Below are 12495 nucleotides of genomic sequence, written 5' to 3'. Positions count from 1 at the left end.
AACATCTTCTGACATTCCCAACTTCCCGCATCTCCTATTATATATTATTTTTCGTGAAATTCCCTCTTGAGCTCATTATATTTTCACCAGTTCACTTGACCAACAGCAATACCAGTGCCAGAGTTATGTTTTAGAAAGTCTACTAGCTCTCCAAAAAGTAGTAGTTCATTAATTTTGACCAAAAAAAAAATCTCTTAACCTTTAGGAAGAAACACACAAGCCTATTTATTGTATGTTCTTGTGGTTTGGTGAAAAAAAGAAATCTGCATTTCCCTTCCCAGACTCAATTCCATTGATCATCTCAGTTCCATTGATTATTCTATATTTACCTCTCCAGGAAGAATTATTTGGGAAAATGGGGAAAAACATAACTCTTAGAGAACTGTAAATTAATTTCCATGGTATTTTCTTCCTTAAACACTTTCTAAATACGCTAATTTTTTTTTTACACAGGATCACTACCCTCTCCTGCAGACATTTTAAGAGCATAAATATTTAAATTTTAAAACAGGAACTGCTAATTATTGTAACTGAAAACATAGGTTTATTTCATGTAGTTGTTCTCCTTGGGCCTGCACACAGTTTTCTGAAACAGAGGAAGAAAGAGAGAGAAAGAAATTATAATACTCTAGTATGCACAGAAGCAAGTGCATGCATTTTTAAATTCATTTTGCCACCTATATGATTTCAATGGTTTCTTTATAAAGTTATCATTATTCAAATATGTGTTTAAAAGCCTCTATAGTCTAAGAGCAAGGCCACTTCTGCAAGGCTTTTAATTGTGATTTTAAAAAATTAAATCAAAAGCATTTTCTTTAAATAGATATCTTTGTAATATATTACTTTTCTTAAATATTACGAGTGAGAGGAATTAAATATACGAGTGAGAGGGCAGTCTTTCAGATTCTTACTGTAGAATTTTGATTTTGGTTGTAAGTTTATTTCTGTGGATGCTTTGGTGTAATATCTTAGTAATTCCAAATGTAAGCATACCTCAGTAATTGTGTTAATAGCCATAAGCCACTTCCATGGTGCTTCATCATTGTAACTGACGGTGAAACTAACAACAACAAAAAGTATGTTGGAGGTGCTAACATGTTGCTTTCAACAGCAAGCAACTTAGATTTATCAGAGACCAAGGGTAGCAATTAGTCCTTCTGCCTGGTTGCTTTCTCTCTCCAAGTACTCCCATGCAGTAGACGATGTCAATAAGCAACTACTGCTGTGTGAATTAGCCTTCTCCAAGGTCAAAATGGAGATAGCCTACTTCAACGCTTGTTACTAAAGAGCAGTATTTAGAAAAGAAACCCCAAATCACTATTAATATAGCTTCCAGCATCCCTAAAATGAAGCTTCTGTGAACCTAGGGTTTAAGTCCCCATCTTAGATCAGCCATTGGTTCTGGCTCAAGTCATTGCGGATTTAAGAATCATGATGGTGAGAAACATCCTCCAGAAATTCAACCTTTTCTGTCCTCTTTAAAATGGGCCTTTGGACTCTTTTTTTTTTTTTTTTTTTTTGGTAATGTTTGTTTTTGAAATAAGGTTCTTTGTTTGAGACGGAGTCTTGCTCTGTTGCCCAGGCTGGAGTCCAGTGGTGTGATCTCAGCTCACTGCAACCTCCTCCTCCCAGGTTCAAGCGATTCTCATGCCTCAGCCTCCCAAGTAACCAGGATTATAGGTGCCTACCACCACACCTGGCTAATTTTTGTATTTTTAGTAGAGACGGGGTTTCGCCATGTTGGCCAAGCTGGTTTCAAAGTCCTGACTTCAGGTGGTCTGTCGCCTTGGCCTCACAAAGTTCTAAGATTACAGACACAAGCCACCATGCCCAGCCTGAAATAAGGTTCTTAAACTCACATGCCTTTCAGTCGACTCCTGCAGTCAGTCCCAGGACATTAAGGAGACAATGCATATGTCCTATGACTAGAGGAGTAAATTGTAAAGAGAGCTCTATACCGTCAAACCACAGCAGAAAGTAGGCTAAAAATCCAGAGCATTCTAGAGAAAGCTAACTCATATAGATAATCACAGATTAAAAGTCCGCTAGGTGATAGCATATATCCAAGATGGGTCTTCAGCATTCCTTTGTGCATTGTCCTGTCAACCTGCTTGCTGATCACCTTGGAAACTGTGCTTTTCCTTAGGAGAAATTGCTTGTTTGGGGTTTTCATGACAAACCTAAAAATGTTCTCTGAGCCTTGCTTTAGGTGCATTGGAATAATGCTTGTTGACCCAAATAATGAGAATTTATGAGCTCACGAAGGAATTGTGCTTTTGTTTCTGCCTGGCTAACTTATGAATTTGTGTCTACCTCATTTTCGTATTAAAGTTTGCAGCTTCTGTAGGTAGGAAGAGAAAATGTTTGATGTCAGTATTTTATAACCTCACTGTTTCTCTCCCTAGAAGAAATAAAGATTGTAAATATCACTACCATATTTTCTAAACACAGTTTTAAGCAGCCACACCTAGAATTTTCTGAATATTTTGAGCAGTACAGATTTCTATGTGTTATATAATAAAGCATATTTATTTTTTCATGTTATTTAATTTTATATACAATGTTTAAAAAATCAGTGTTTATCAGCAGACTGTAAAGGCAAGTAGGCTCTGTGGGTTAGAAATGAATGTATATGTTTCTTTTGGTTTTAAAAAGATACATTTTAATTTTGTAAATTCCCTCCAACCTGTACAACCCCTCCCTCAAATCTGAGTAGCCAAGTATCTAGCTTTGTGTAATTAGACAGATTCAAGTATGTATTTTAAAGGGATACTTTAAAAACGTATTTCTGAGTTGGAAATGATGCTTAGATTTATAAACAAAAATATATGAGGCTTAACATTTTGTTGGGTATTTTTTCTTTTCTAATACTGTTGTCCTGAGTTATTGAGTCTCAACTATGAAATATGCATGCTCCATTTATTGAATTTGTAGATAATGACAAAATATAGCCAGAAGACAAAAAAAGGTGATTGGAAGAAATGGTTCTGAACACATAAGAGACAGCTAGGTACAGGAAAAAGCAAACCTAATGTGCATAAATTTGATTATACTTTATTCTGTGTGTTCAGATAACTGTAAAAAGCTTACAGCATTTGTCAATTTTGTTATTTGTTCACTGCAATACATTTCAGAAAGCATTCCTTATTAAAGGAAAATAAAATATGACAGCAACTACCTTGGAAGTTTCAAGAGAGCCTACCCTTTTCAAAAAAATCTAAATCATAGAAATGACCCGGAGGCCTATTGAACCTCATCCCCCTCCTGAGCCTCCTTTTTGCAGTATAGGTTATTATGGTATTCATGGGTGAAAGGACCAAGGTAAGGAGGGTCCCTATATGAGTTAGACTTTATTTTTAATAAGGTGAGAAATAAGGTAACTTCTCCAAAGGAAACGAAGATAACAATAGCTAACGTTTGCTGTAACAAGCCAAATTAAGCAAATACACATCACATTAACCTGGTTTTAATCTATGAGGGAGGTGCTGTTAGAAACCCATTTGACTAGCAGATAATCTACTTCCGTGATAGGATCTCGTTGATAGGGTACTGACTATTAATCTTGTTTTGGCAGAAAGAAACAACCTGTGTTCAGAATGAACTTTTAGGCTCCTGTTTATATTCTATAAAGGATATGCCTAAAACTCAAACTTCATTTAGCCTCAACATTATTTAACTAATTGTGACATTGTCCATTTTATTCCGGCAAAAGAAAATCCAAATTCATTCCTGTTATTGGTAAATTCCCATAACCAGGAATTACAAAAGCTTCAAACAACTGTTGTTTAGGGAATGGCAAAATATTCCTTTCTTTCATTTTACGGATACATTTTTAGCCAGATTAGGAGGATGACATCAAGATTTTGACTATAAGGAATATCACATTAAATGCATATGAATTTTTTATAAAATATGATATTTTTATTACAATGAAGACATGTTTAAACATATTGCTAGCATCTTTAAAAAACAAGAGCCACATTATTTGGCTGTATCAGTATGGAGTATAAAAAATAAGATCGTTTTTTGTGGAACAAAGTGTTACGACATATGAATTTACAAAGTTTACCTTAGTTCTGTGTAGCACTCATCTCTAATGTGTTCAGAACAATCAAAATACTTGCCTGCATCTATTTCACTGGAGACAAAACTTAGGCTTTTAATAATCTTTTTCCAGTATTTACAGAGATTATATGCCTATGAAAGACTGATCCTGCCTTCTGATGCTATTTCGTGGTAGCTTGACAGATTCTATTTTCATGGATTTAAAAAGTCCATGGGTCGGGGGAGCAGGATTAGGAGGGTTATTGGACTCTGAGGAGGAGTCCAGGTCCTCTCCCTCACTCCTGTTGTGGAGTTGCCCTTCTGGAATGGAAAGAAATAGAAACTTTGGAATGTGGAGTGGGAGGTAGAGGTTCAGTCCAAGCATAATTGGCTAGGAGGGAATCCTGGCGATTAGTGATGGCAGTTGAGGAAGATTTATTTTAATACCAGGGGTTGGTGGTTGGGGGAGGATAAAAAAAAACTCTGGTCATTTCTTTAAAAAATAAAATAAAACAGTCATTCAATTTTCAACAAATACTTTCTAAGTGGCTACTGTAGGCCAGGGACTGTTCTAGGTGCTAAGGATACAGCAGTGAACAAGTTAGAGCTCTTCGTTCTAAGGGAGCAAGAGAAATTTTAGTATTAAGTGAATACTAAACACATGTAATTAAAGAACTGATACTTTGGTTTTCCTGGCAGCTTCACCATCACCATTACAATAAAACTACAACCTGTTATTAGGGTAGGTACCTTCATGGATACTGATGACATTTATTCAGTAAGTATAAATTAGCAATTTTATCTTTGCTTTTAAATGTGCAACTGGCCAGTCATTTTAAGTGACAGATGCTGCCTGGCTGATGGCATGGAACTTTTAAAAACCTCCTATCAGAGAATATGCTTCCAATCACCATTCTATTAGAACCCAAATGTGAGTTCAGTGGTCTAAGAGCCAGGATAAGTGGAGAACCTAACCTTCAGCCTTTTCCCTACTGGGTTCTTGGCCTCCACACAAGGTGGAGAGTTGTGGTCTGAGGGTACTTTTTCCCTTTGTTATTTAATGGGTACCAATTAAAAGATGTGGAATGTGTGGATCTCCACACCATCTTCTTTGCTTGTTGCTGTTGTTTTCTCTAAAGTGGGATCATTGTTATGAATCGTTTTAATGACCATAATCTCTCTTTCCTGAAATTTATAAAATAGAAAATTGGCAGCCAAGGAAAGCATGTCTAGGGGTGGTATGGAAGATGACTCATGTAGGCTGAACCCAGAAATCCATCACTCTTAGCAAGATCTGCATCCCCTTTCTCCTATGAGAAAGAGCTTATGCCTTGGCCAAAAGAATCTAGTAGCTTTCTGCAGCGATGTAAATGTTCTCTATTTTTGCCTTCCTTTAATGGAAGCCACTAGCCACATGTGGTTAAATACTGAGCACTTGAAACATGGTTAAGTGACAAGGAAACTGTATTTTTAATGTAATTTTAATTACTCTAAATAGCTACCTGTTGCTGGTGGCTACCATATTGGACAGGGCAACCTCAGGCAACAGGACATCTCTAACAATTAATAATAAACTAGCAAAGAGATAAATAAATTTATAAAAATAAATTGGGGAGAAAAACCCTATTCCACATGTAAGGGGTCCCCCCATAAGATGCCCATGTATCCAGTGATTAGCATTCTCTTGCCTTTCTTGTGTTTCATGCCTTTGTTTTGGAAAACTTCAGTGGGTGTTCCCTGACAGCTGGGCATTCGAAAATGCAGAGGACAGTGAAAAGACGGCCTATCAGAACCAGGGGTCTTGAGAGTAGTAACTCCAGGGCTTCATTGTAAAAGCAGCTGTTAAAACAAACTCTCCTCTTGTGCATCTGAGTTCAAGTTCATCGTGGTCATAAGTTCAGTTAAGGAGAAAGCATGTTTATGTGTTCAGTGGGTTGAAAGGGCAAGGCTTGATTGATGCTTTTTAGGAGAAGGCAAAAGTGGAAAACACCAGGTAGCCACCTTGTAGAAGCTTGAATTCCAAGAGATCATTCCCTCTTTGAAGGAAAAGTTTCAGGAAGGCAGCTTTTCATATTCATTGAACCCAGTAGGTGAAGGTTGAGCAGATTAGCTTTGCAGGGCTCTGTTTCAAAGACATATCAGAAGAAACCAAGTTGAGGCAATGTTTCTCCTCCATGACTGTAAATGTAGTCAATTAGTTTTGCAAAACTTAATGTCCACAGTGTTAAAAAAAAAAAAAAAAAAAAAAAAAAAAAAACTCTTATTCATTCACATTTTTACTCTACACTGAGGGCCCCAAGAAATTTAAATTTATGCAACAACATTGACTGCAAATTGACTGATAATTATCAGTTCTCTTTCTCAGTGGCCAGATAGAATGTTTTCCCTACCTTTAGGGCAACATCCTGAATTAAACTATAATCTGACAGATGGTCTGTTTTCAGAAGCACTGATTAATCTGTTATGTTCATTCTCAGGTTGTCTATGCACTAAAATGAGAAATAGTTCAGATGATTCTCCCTAAGCCATTTTCTTCTGAAATATCTCAGAAAGTGAATGAATTGATATCTTCAGTTATCCACAAAAGAGCAGATTTTTTTCCCACTTAATTTTTTACACAATGTATTTCCTCCCATAATTATAGGGAGGACTTTATTATTATTATTATTATTATTATTATTATAACAGCCACTTACATTTTGGAACATTTACTTTGAGCTTGGAATTATGCGAAACAATTGACCCACATTTGTCTAACTTAATCCTCTCTACTTGATGAAGTCAGCACCATCGGAGAAGTTGCTTAGTTGATCTCACTGCTCAGTAGTGGTCTCTAGGTCTCACTGCTGGGAAGTGGCTGAACTAGGATTTGAACTTAGGATTTTATGAATTTTAAGCTACTGGTTTAAGCCAAGATATAATCCCCTCATCTCATTGTTTAGTTGATGAAATGGTAAAATGTAACCTGAGTGGAAAGAGTATGTCTACAATGTAAGATTTTATGTTATCCCAGAGTGTAATTACTAATATTTGAAATGTTCCGAAATGAATTTGAGCCATTTACAAGTTTTGCTCTAGGGGATAAGCAAAGAAAATCGGGAATGAATATAAGAAAATTGTCTTAAACCAAGTAAAAGAGCAAGATTTGGGGTTTTCAGAAGATTTTAAGAAAAAAGCAACAACCAGTATTAAGCACATATTGGGTGCTATCTCTGGCATTTTTAATATAAATGGAATAACTTGAGGTAATAAATCTAAGTATTTAGTAGGTATATAGATAGTCAGGATGATAGATTTTGTTAGAGCCTGTTAGGAGACTTTATAGATGTTCATGGTGATGAGTTTCCTTGCAGAAAGTAAGATGCTATAGCACTTACAAGTGAATTATGAAAAATGATAAAATTTACTAAAATGTAATCTCACCATAATAACTCTCTGGTTGAAATAAAGCATATTCAATGCATTGGAATGTCTTCCAAACTATTTATTGAGCTAAAATTAAGCTACAGGGACTGAACTCTTCTTTTAGCAATGCTGAGTATTGTTCATTCCCATTGGTAGGACAGTCAACCACCTTGAACCCTGTTCTTGCATCCTCTTCCTCTCATCACTCCTCATTCTCACAACTACCTCTGTATTCCTTAGTCCATGTGGCAGGTGAATAAAACAGTTATGTTTTGGGAACTTGGTAAAATGAACAGAGGGAAATATAACAGGGAAAAAGCAGACTGTGTTTGCTTCTTTTTTCTTTGCTAGGACAGAGGAAGAAATATAGACAGAGCCAACACATTTTAAGTGAAAAACCTGTCTCCCCAATCATTTATTTAATTGCCCCATACCTTAATTTCCTTCTGCCTAATGAAACGCACAGTTCAAACTGGGTGCCTTTCTCAAACTAGGCATACTATAAACAATGTTGAAATGAATGAATGAGCTCAGCTACTCAGGTGCTGAACCCCTTATCACATTAGCCCAGAAATATGGAAGTAAAGAGCTAACTGGTAGAAGGGAATCATTAAAAAGAAAGACATAGGATTATTTAGTGCTGTTGTATTAATAATGATGATATCCTGACTTAGAGAGTCGTATGGTATTTATGTAAAAGAGTGTCCTTGATTTGAGGAAACAGAGTTTTAGAGATGATGGGATGTTATGTCTCTAAATTACTCTCAAATTGTTCAGGGAAAGACAAAATGATAATAGCATATAGAAAGAGATGGGAGGAGGAAATGTGGTGAAACGTTGGCAATTGGGGACTCAGGATGAGGAGATAAGGGAGATCTTTATGATGTTCTTGCAATCTTTCTGTAAGTTGGAAAATTTTCAACATAAGTTAATTTATAAAATTTCTTAACATAAATATATTCAGAGTGTGTATTTTCCTTCACGAGGAAATAAAGAGTAGATCTGGATTTATTTCACAACTTTAAAAATTCTAACACATTCTAGGAAGCTGTTTTTAATCTCAGATCTGCACTGTAATGTGATAAAAAAAAAAAAAAAGGGAGCGGGGTGTGGCAGTCAGAGCTCAGCAGAAATAGAATCTTTCCTACTTTTTTATTGGCTTTTTCCCATGATTTCTCTTTCCTAAGCCTTCTCTCCTCCTCCCTCCTCCCTCCTCCCCATCCCACCCATGCAGCTAAACTGAAAGGCTTCTGGGAATGGTGCATGTTTTTGCTTCCCTTTTCCCAGGGGAATCTAGACTTTCATTGCATCTCTTCCTAGTAAATTCCAGTAAATATCTGGCCATATGCAGACTCCCCCTTGTTTTTAATCGACTGCTACCCAGTCCACATCCAGATTCCTTTGAAAATGAAAGCATTTTCCCAAAAATGTGTGCTGTTTGTTTTCCTTGAGATTAATAAAAGTCCCGCCTAGCCCACTCACCTATTCCTGCCTTGGTATGTGTCTTTTCTTGGTGAAATCATTATTTCCTTCTTTTTGGTTGTCTTTGAATCAGACATAACATATCCGAGACCCCTGCAGGGTGCAGGGTCATGGACATGATGTCAGGGAGGAAGTGCTGTTCAGAAGAACGTGTTTGTTCATTGTAATTGGGATCTTCACTGTTGTGCATGGGAATTGATTTCACGTTGTACACGGCACGTTTTCTATAGATGGGGGCTTCCCAACCCTTTTAGCTGTAGCCCTTGACTTCGTTGAGTGGATGTTCTGCAGGCCCTTTACAACCCCCTTCCACAAAGAATCTCTGTGTGCCCTGACCTCACCAAGTCAATTTGAATCAATTTAGAACTTGCTGAAAGACTTTCTGAGAACTTTAGTATAATTCAATAGTTCTCAACTGGGAGGTGATTTTAGCCTCCAGTGGACATTTGGCAATGTCTGGAGACAGTTTTGGTTGTTACGATGGGTATGCAAGTACTATGCGCATCTAGTGGGTAGAGGCCAGGAATGCTGCTTAATAGTCTACAATGCACAGCACAACCCCAACAACAAAGAATTGGCTTACCCCAAATCTGGAAATAGTGCCACCATTGAGACATTTGGAGCCTCATTCAAAAGTGAAAGTTCAAAGTCATAGTTGCAAGTCCCATAGCTATCTGAAAGCTCTTCTCTCTGGAGAGTTGAATTTCCCATAAAATGTAGGTGAGATTCCAGGGAGCCATCAAGGTCAGTCAAATCCAAGCAGGATTTTCAAGGATGAGCTGAAAATACGAGGTCTCAAACTTGTCTCACCAGACATGAATCTGCAAATCAACAAGCAGCATCACTCATTTTGGGGGGTGGGGGTGAGGGTTAAAAGAAGTGGCAGATATTGTAAGTGTTTACAGATGTGCCCAGCTGATCAATAGACATTCTGCATGGTAACTTTGACAAGAGTAATAAACTTCAAAAGAACAGCATAAATGTGGGTGGGCATTTCTAAGAAACAAGGGTTATATCCTCATCATGTTCATTATGTTAGTATTATGTGATAGCACTGATGGTTCATATATAGAGATTCCTTTTTAGGTTTATGTTTCACACAGAGCTTCCCATATCAGTGATATAATTTGAATATATGAATATGCCAGCAGTATCTAGGAATTGGTCCAACTTGAGCGTCAGAGTTGAGTATATAGTTTCTCTTTGGGGAACTCTTCTAGAAGTAGGATTAATTCTAGTGAGCATTCTACCTGAGAATTTCTGATTAGGGACTAAGACAGCAGTACATAAAGTGTTCCATGGAATGTGAATAGGTATGAAGCAGGATTTCCCAACCTTGGCACTATTGTCATTTGAGGCCAGATAATTTTTTGTTGTGGGGACTGTTTGGGACATTATAGATGCTTATCAGCATCCTTGGCCTCTACCTACTGGATGCCAATAGCATACCCCCTCGGTTGTGACAGTGAAAAATGTCTTCAGACATTGCCAAATGTTCCCTGGGAGGCAATATCACTCTTCCTTTTCTGCCAGGTAGTTCTATGAATTTCTCACAGCAGAATTTCTCTTTCCATATTCCTATGGGCATTAGATGGGTAGAATCGTCAGCATTTCCCAGACATATTTGATACCAAGTCCCTATTTGTTAAATCAGAGAAGTCTGAGGTTATAAAATCATTCCCTTCCTCCTCTCAGGGAAATGAAATCCTTATGTTGTAGAGATCACCAGGTTTTCACAGTCAGACGTTTCCACTTTATCTGGGTTTTTAAAAATCCCATCAGAGAAAACTATACTAGGGGATCACCTTTTCCAAATATGTGGCATTAACTTGACTTTCCTATACATGAACTTCTGGGGAAGCAATTTTCTACAGTTCTACCTCCTCGTACCTCCTCTTTTCCACTCTGCAAATCTTTGCTTCTCTAGCAGATGGCAAATGCTATATATTTCCCAACCCCAACCCCATGCCACACAAACACACTCAAAATGGCAGGCACAACTCTGAGACCAGAGGGTCAGAAAACATTTTAGATGATATGTTTTGGTCCCAGAAGGAAAATCAATCTCAACTCTTTTCCTTTAAAAAGGTCATTAACAATGGCCATAAACACTAGTAGTGACTCCAAAGCTTTGAGACTGGAGACGAAATCTACTGATAGAGGAAAGGCAAAGAAAATAAACCCAAGACACTGTCATCAACCTCAGAAATTTTATGGTGGAACCTACATTCTAATGAAACATTGGATTTTCCCTGCAATGTTCAAACTTTATTTGATGGAAGACTACAGAAATGTTTATTAAAGAACAGACTTATGCACTGGTGCCCAATGTGGAGATCTTGGTTTTCCATAAGGAAAGTGGATGCTGCCTTTCAGAATTAATTGGAACCTTAAATTACCAATTGGCTATGTGAAAAGCCCTTTAAAATTAGAAATTGAATTTTGACTTTTACCTAACTATAATCTTACCAGTAATTCTAGGCTATAAATTGAGCACATGCAAATGTTTTGCCTAGGAAAGAATCCCTAAAAAAACGAGAAATCTCGGCCAGGCGTGGTGACTCATGCCTGTAATTCCAGCACTTTGGGAAGCCCAAGGCGGGTGGTTGCTTGAGCCCAGGAGTTCGAGACCAGCCTTGACAACATGGTGAAATCCCATCTCTACCAAAAATACAAAAATTAGCCAGTCTCATAACCTGGTCTCTAAATAAATAAATAGATTAATATTTTAAATAAAATTAAATTTTTTTAAAAAAACAGAAATTGCCCCTAAACAAAGACAGACCACCACCACCAAAAAGCTCACTGCTCTGAATGAATGACTTTCTCCACTTCAGTAGTTATCAACTGATGGACAATTAATTGTCTTACATTTCCTGATGTGACACATAAATGCGCCCATTTGCAATTGGCCAAATGGATTTGACTAGAAGTGGAAAAAAATAACAAAGGCCCTCATTTATTAAACATCTGATAGAGCCATGGCCTTGACCAGGCCCTTTGCATACATTATTGCCAATCCTCTTATAATCCTTGCAGAATAGGTCTTATGATGTCCATTGTGCAGATAGGACTTCTCTGAGATTCAGAGAAGTTAAGAAAGGTTCCCAATAATTATGCAATCAGTAATTATTGAATCCAGACCTGATGGACTCCAAAGCCCCATGTTTTTCCACTGCCTGTCTTGGGGAGCTTTCAAAACTTCTAGAAACATGAATTTTGATTTGTGATGCATAAAAGAAACAAGCCTGAGTAGAAACCAGTTCAGCCTTCTTTTGCTTTGTAAAAGTCCCTGGGACTGAGTCCTTGGGATCTGAATGTTTCCCAAGGGTTTTCAGCCAGATTCCTGATTTTGTTTATTTTGCTTATCACAAGTCAGAGATAGCTGAATATTTGCATTTCTGAATAGGACCTTTTTTACATTTCACTTGGTTTTGAATGGCTTTCAAAGAAACTCAAAAATTGGACTGGGTCACCCAGCAACCTCAGGCCAGAGCTTTGAAATAGATCAGTTTCCCCGGACTTTCACAGCATCCTAAAATGATGAGAATTAGTACATTTGTA

The 12495-nt window shown here is 37.3% G+C and overlaps 2 protein-coding genes and 1 long non-coding RNA gene across 4 annotated transcripts in view; 2 read left to right on the top strand and 1 right to left on the bottom strand.

Annotated features, from left to right (window-relative positions):
- PSMD6 (proteasome 26S subunit, non-ATPase 6) overlaps nucleotides 1–12495 on the top strand; it is a 1096682-nt gene that overhangs the window by 517928 nt on the left and 566259 nt on the right. The window lies entirely within an intron of this gene.
- ADAMTS9 (ADAM metallopeptidase with thrombospondin type 1 motif 9) overlaps nucleotides 1–12495 on the top strand; it is a 174319-nt gene that overhangs the window by 96025 nt on the left and 65799 nt on the right. The window lies entirely within an intron of this gene.
- LOC126948847 (uncharacterized) overlaps nucleotides 2908–12495 on the bottom strand; it is a 28396-nt gene continuing 18808 nt past the window's right edge. The window contains exon 4 of the long non-coding RNA XR_007723541.1: nucleotides 2908–6166. This is a non-coding gene — a long non-coding RNA (uncharacterized LOC126948847). The remainder of the gene's footprint in view (nucleotides 6167–12495) is intronic.

Source organism: Macaca thibetana, chromosome 2 (genome assembly GCF_024542745.1).
Source record: "Macaca thibetana thibetana isolate TM-01 chromosome 2, ASM2454274v1, whole genome shotgun sequence".
Lineage (NCBI taxonomy): Eukaryota > Metazoa > Chordata > Mammalia > Primates > Cercopithecidae > Macaca > Macaca thibetana.
The sequence above is the reverse complement of the archived record's forward strand: the minus strand, read 5'-3'. Positions and strand labels throughout refer to the sequence as shown.